This window comes from Thamnophis elegans, chromosome Z, assembly GCF_009769535.1.
Source record: "Thamnophis elegans isolate rThaEle1 chromosome Z, rThaEle1.pri, whole genome shotgun sequence".
NCBI classification, from domain to species: domain Eukaryota; kingdom Metazoa; phylum Chordata; class Lepidosauria; order Squamata; family Colubridae; genus Thamnophis; species Thamnophis elegans.
In genome coordinates this window covers 93104384-93111756 of record NC_045558.1, presented here as the reverse complement: position 1 = coordinate 93111756, position 7373 = coordinate 93104384, and positions in this window count along the sequence as shown.

Sequence of the window (7373 nt, the reverse complement as noted above, 5' to 3'; positions counted from 1 at the left end):
CATGGGTGACAAGCCACCCCCATCCAGTCACATGGCCAGCAAGCCACTCCCACAAAGCAGGCTGTACCTACAGAAGAGGTTCTAAAAATTTTTGAAACCTACCACTAATCATCACTATCATCTTACAGTTACTAAAAACATTTCCACCATCTTCATTTGCTCTTTTATTGGCTACAGTGCATGGTTTGAATGATTTAGTGCATTCTTCCATGATTCCGAACATACAGTACATATTGCAAGCACTAACATTAAAATAAGAGTCAACCATGACCTGAATGACTGAGAATCTCCATAGATAAATACATGTTTTGCCACTTTTTTCATCATTGTCTGGGCTATAATATGAAGATAGCATGTCAGATGTCTCCACAGTTGAGTACTTCAGTTCCCAGAATTCCTCAGTCAACATGGCTGGTTGAGGAATTCTGGAGTTGAAGTCCATAAATCTTAAATGTTGCCAAGTTGCCAACCGCTCTGCGGTTTATTTCCGCAGTGCAGCAACAGTGAGTTGGCAACAATTTTAACCAATTTCAATCTTATGGAAGTGATGGGTCCCAGGTTTTAAACTGAAGTATGATTGATTGAAGTATGTTGATTGAAAAATTGTTGACCAATGATGCAACATTTCTCCCAAGTTATAAACAATCATGAGAATATTAATGGTATCTATATTCAAAACAACCTGGAGAGCCTAACTAATCAGCAACCTGGCAGCAAATCTAATAGAATGAGTAGAATAGTGCTCTTATTTTTCTTTACAAATTGGTGTAAAGTGGCTTACTAAATTACTAAAACACATCAGAACATGAAATCCAATTATACCTGTTACCAACAGCCCCATTCTGCACGTACCTACTAAATTATCTGCAGTCACGTGAATCTTTCCCTGCATTAACAGAGTGGGGCAGTGAGCTAATAAATGAACTCCTCTCAGAGCCTCAAGTTTATTGTGTAAAAATAATTTTGCTTTTAATCACTTCTTGGTCCCGCATTCATCAGTGAATGTATTGTAGGATGGTGGAACTAAATTCAGAAATGTTCATGAGATGCACAGTTTAAACACGGCATTAGCAGGGTATGTTCAAAAAAGTCAAAATGGCATTGACAATGATGTAATCTGCACTTTGCCGTTTCTTTACCACATGCTACAGATAACCCTGCCTGCAGAAGAATTAAAGGCCAGTTCCATCGATATGCCAGATCAATAAACATCCTGACATTCAGAACAATTTTATGGCATTCTATGCAGAAAAAGTATGCAGAAACCCTCTTAAAAAAATAACCTGCTCCCCTTCCTCCTTCTCCTGAGCAACAGGCAACCTACATGCAATCCTTATTATATAAAAAAAAACAAAGGGACAGGGCTTTGAGAAAAATGCAGTCTTTTCTTGCTTTCTGGTTCTTGTCGTTAAACCACACACACACACACACACACACAGAGAGAGAGAGAGAGAGAGAGAGAGAGAGAGAGAGAGAGAGAGAGAGAGAGAGAGAGAGAGAGAGAGAGATCTTGCAGGACTCTGAGGAAAAAACCCGATAACACGCAGCATTCTCCTGTACATATCTATTGAGAACTAAGCCCTATTAAGCTCAGCAAAGCTTACTCTTAGATAAGTAGAGTTGAGTTGTTGCCTTTGAAGTTCAACTAAGAAACAGTAATTCTTTCATTCTCAAGCTTACAAAGATTGATCTGAAGTACTTGTAGTTTGTGGTGTGGCGTAAAAGTGATCCCTGAAGCTAACCCTAAACCTTCCTCCCTTAAAATACTTGCTTGTGTAATACCACTTATACAGTGGTACAATTGAGAATATCTAGATTTTGTCTATCATTCTAGTAAGTGTAATTTATTACATTTAACCTCTAGGAAATTTTAAATTGGGCCAAGCAAAGTTACACCAATGGAATTGTGTTGTTATTATCTGTGAATATTTGTAACTGCTGTGTGGATCTAAGAAAGAATATATCTTTGGGGCAGGGGAGAGTTGGATAATGAACCATCCTTTACACTGTTATTGGAAGAAAAACTTTGTGTGAAATCAGAAGGTACGATGGTTACCCATGAAGAACATAAAGGGTTGGGTTCATTACTTGAAGCTTTTTTAAATATGATCTCGACTTCCATGGTGATGGGTGTAGGGGCACTGTTGATATAAAAGAAGCTATTTTTAATGAATTATTTTAGCTGCCTCATAAAGATGAAGTGCAGGAATTTTTTTGTACCATGTCCAAGTTTAAGGTAAATTTTCATTTTTGATGGGCCATGGCCATTAACTAGGGAAATGCAAGATAAGGTGCCATATTCCATTTGTACTTATCTCTAGTTTTGCCAACCTAGCAGTTTGAAAGCATGTAAAAATGCAAGTAGAAAAAATAGGGACCACCTTTGGTGGAAGGTAACAGTGTTCTTTGCACCTTTGGCATTTAGTCATGCTGGTCACATGGCCACAGAGACTGTCTTCAGACAGCGCTGACTCTTCAGCTTTGAAACAAAGATGAGCACCTCCCCCTCGAGTCGGGAACGACTAGCACATATGTGCGAGGGGAACCTTTACCTTTATCTATAGTTTTGTTGAAGTGCTCTAACTGTAGGCTTAATGTTGCTCATTGTGGACCAACTATTTTGGTGGCACAGAACACTAATGAGCAAGGTTTCTGTTCTTCTCGATACAAGAAATCATTGAAATAGTTGTGTCTGACTAGCCCACTTTTGACCCAGGGTCTGCAGAGAGAAAGCTCTGCAATGCCCCTACTCTTCTTTGCTAAGTCCTTACCACAATTCACCCAGTTTATTGCAGATGAACCTGCTGTGTCATCATGGATATGGATTTCAAAACTCCACAACCAATTTGAGAGTATGAGCTTCAGAGCCACCAGGTGATTTTGAAGAACAGTAAAGGAAGGAGTGGGTGTTACAGACCATTTTAACATTAGCTACAGTATATGTGTATGTTCCTGTTCAATTACTTTGTTCTTGTTCTTACTTGGGCCCAGATTGCTGGACGTAATGGTAGCATCTTTCAAGGCCCCAAAGATGCTTTTTAAAATAGAGATGCCAGTGGCAGCTCCTCCTCCTCCTCCTCCTCTTCCTTCTTCCTCCTCCTTCCTCCTCCTCCTCCTCCTCCTCCTTCTTCCTCCTCCTTCTTCCTCCTCATCTTTGGTTTGCGTTAAAGCAACTTCAACACACGCAATGTTCTGATTGCACCACAAACGCAGTAGTCATCCTTACCTTTCACAGAGGCACTGAGTTTTATAAATATGAGCATGATAGTGTAGAATAATCATATCCAAGGACCAGTGGTGGATTTCAAAAAATTTTGGAACCTCTTCTGTAGGTATGGCTTGCTTTCCGGGTCCACTGGTGGAACCTCTTCTAACCGGTTCAGTAGATTTCACGAACCGGTTCTACTGAATAGGTGCGAACTGGTAGGAACCCACCTCTGATTATATATATATATATATAACATATACATATACATATACATATACATATACGTATACGTATACGTATACGTATACATATACATATACATATACATATACATATACATATACATATACATATACATATATATATATATATGTGTTATATTTATGCTGATAATATAATATATAATAATATATAAATAATAATATAAAAATAATATACATACATACATACATACATACATACATACATACATACATACATATATATATATATATATATATATATATATGAGATTTGTACAACCCCCGGTATGCCCAAATATGGGAGGAAGATCACTACTTCCATTCTCTGTCCTTCGGCTCATCACAAGAGACCATCCAGGCAGAAACCCAATATTTTTTACTGTTGCCTTTTTGTTACATTTTGTTGTATTTGTGCTGATAAATAAATAAAGGGAGACTAGTATAGATCTATTTCAAGCTATTTAGCTCTCATCAGCTAGCCATACCCTTACTGGGATTTGAACCTGGGCTATATTACATACTAGGCAGACATCTAAGCCATTAGGCCACAGGCTCTTATCCGTTATCAGCGAGGCCAGGGTGAAAGGTATCTATTAGATTTTTACAAACCCCCGTATGCCCAAATATGGTGTGTGTGTGTGTGTGTGTGTGTGTGTGTATGTATGTATGTATGTATATGTGTGTGTGTGTGTGTGTATGTATGTATGTATGTATGTAGAAGAAAGAAGTTGATTATTTCCACAAACAGAAATTATCTCCTTTAAAAAAAATAATAATCAACTTTTTTTAAAAAAAAGGAAAAGAAAAATGTTAATTACAATAGTCATTCCTTATTTTAACCTTCGTTTTTAGAACAGGCCAATCATCGAAGAGGAGGTTTCACAATTATGGGGCAAGGAGAAAAGTTGGGGAGGGGGGATGTGCATATGTACCCCCCTTCCTGTCTCATGTACCTGCTATACCTGTCATCATGCATGACTGCAAGTTGGAAATAGGAAATTGTGATTTTAATTGCTATAATTTCATTTCAAGTGTGCAGCACTCTAAAAATAGCAAGGCCTGCCTCAGATTCCTCATCTGGTAACTATGTTTTCCTCCACACACACACACACCAATATGTTTTCTTGTCTTTATTTCAGAGAGGTTGAGGTCTGATCCACATTATCTAAACTCAGACAGAATATAATAAATTGTCTGTTTGGCTAAATTATGTCATTTCTTTTCCCTAATGCAAATTTTACGTTTGTTGTCTTTTTATGCTGAAGCTTCTTTTTCTAAAGCTAACATGGAATTGGGTGGATCTGAGTTTCAGTGCTCAGTCACATAAAGTCACAAAAAAGTTCATTCTCTCAAGTTGTTTTCAAAATAAATTGAAAGCAATTACGGAGAAGACTATAGCGATATATAAATGGGGGCAAAAAATTGAAAACAGTAATATTCCAGCGATCAGACTATAAACAGTTGATGTAAACACTTTAATTCAACCTCATGAATAACAGTGACTTATATAACATATGATCCAGGTTAAACATCACTCCAACTTATGCCTTCTCTAGTATTATTTGCTGAATAAACCACAATGGGCTGAATTGGCAGATTGCACTAAGCCATACAGTTTATTTCATTTTTATTTTAATGTGGTGTCGTACATGTCAGAGTTTGTTGAATAAATTCAAATCCAGAAGCACACACAGATAACTGATGCAGTAGGATTCATTAACTTCTTTATATACAAAAGAATAGATGAATAAATGTACAATACCAACAGATGGTTCTTCCAAGTAAACATAAGGCAGGAGAGTTACTGGCAAACACAAGCAGTTAGTTTCATTTTAGCAGACCAGCACAGATAGACTGCTTGTTTACTTCTCAGAGCAGTGGACTGCTTTCTTTTTAAGTTTCTGCTTCAATTCTCTGCACAGATTCAGATCTGTTTACGCTCCTATTGGCTGACTTCATTGCTATGCCTATTCATTGGCTGACCTTGTTCCCATGTCTCTCCAAGTCATGAATATTTTAACATTACACAATGTGTAACTCTATAGTAATAGCATGTAATAGAGTAGGCATACTCAGCATAGGAATTCTGATTCAACCGTCAGTTCCAAGTGATCAGCTGGTGGGATTATTGGAAAATTGTTCTGGATAATTTCTAAATTTAAATTCTAAATTTATTTTTAAATTGGAGCATACACATATGATACTCATACAGTGAGCAAAAATAAAGTATAATATTTACATATTAAATATCAGGAAAAAACAAAACAGTTAACTGGTAATATAGAGCAGAAAAGGCAAGGGGAGAGAGAAACATGAGCAACAAGCAAGACTTTAAATTAACTATAGAGCTAATTCAAAAGAGCAGAGAACTTTTCAGAACCATCCAAAGCAATCCTATGTTATAATTAATATGGAAAGTCCCAAAGGTTAATTCCATCTTTAACCTTTTCCACCCTACATAAGGGCAGTAGAAAAGAGATGGAAACTAGAATATCAGAGGATCCTTCCTCTATTCTACACAGTGAAGGAAATAATTTGGTGGACAGCAATTATATATAATTTTATAAAACATAACATTTAAAAAAAACTGAAAATGAATGCACAGCTGTTTCAGCTCTTTTGTCCTGCCTCTAACTTATATTAGCTATAGACTTAGCATGATCATGTTTACTACAGTACTAGTATACTTAAAACCAGATTAGTAAACCAGGTATTTTTGCAATAGGGCCTTAGCTAATATTTCCAATGAATTATGGATTATGAGAGTTGCAATTCAAATCACATGGAAGATGCCAGGTTACCTATTCTGTGGCCACTGTAATACAGGTAGTCCTCAACATGACCACAACTGAACCCCACATTTATGTTGTTAAGTAGACATTTGGGCTAAGTGAGCTTTGCCTCATTTTATGACCTTTCTTGCCACAATTGTTAAGTGACTCAGTTGATAAATTAGTAATCCAGTCCTTAAGTGAATCTGGCTTCCCCATTGACTTTGCTTGTCAGAAAGTCGCAAAATGTGATCACATGACCCTGGGACACAGCAACGGTCATAAATATCGGACAGTTGCCAACAAGCATCTGAATTCTGACCACATGACCATGGGGTTGCTGCAAAGATTGTAAGTGTGAAAATCTGTGAAAAACATTTTTCACTGCTGTTGTAACTTTGATCACAAAGTTTGATTAAACAAACTGTTGTAATTCGAGCACTAGCTGCATTCCATGCCCATTTTTGCCATCTATGTCAAAGTAGAAAATTTAGATCTCAGCTCCTACATCCAACCTGAGAGGTTTCCTACTAAAGGAAAGCAAAAATTGCAGCTCTGCCAAATATGTCTGGATCCAGCTCCTAGGAATGAAACGACTGAGCATTGGCCTACTTCAAACTGGCTGCCCTCCGGCTAGGGAAACTTCTGGAATGGAGGTATTACATTACTGGATTCTGTGTTCTACAAGTGAAACCATGCCATGGATTCTTCATCTTTTTTTTTTAACTCTCTAGAAAATATTCTTCTATAGTTGGTAAATTAATTCTCTGTAAACCTATGCTGGGCATCAAGAAAAGGGGAAGAACATGTAGGAGGTGGTTGTTAACTGATTAGCTCAAAATAGCTTAGGAAGAGATTACCATATTTTTCCAACTATAAGACACACAAACACCCCAAAAAGTTAGTGAAAATGTCTGTACGTCTTATACAGCGAATGTTGCCAAAGCCCCGGCCACTTACCGGCCCCCACCTTTCGGCCCCTGCCTCCCAGCAATTTGCCTCCTTGCAGCAAACAGCCTGGTCAGCTTCAACAGAGCCTGATTTAGCAGGAGCAGGTGATTGGCGGTTGGATCACCCTCCCAGAATACCGCCTATCAGCTGTTCCAGGCTGCGGGAATCACTGCCAATATCACCGCCATCAAGGCACATCAC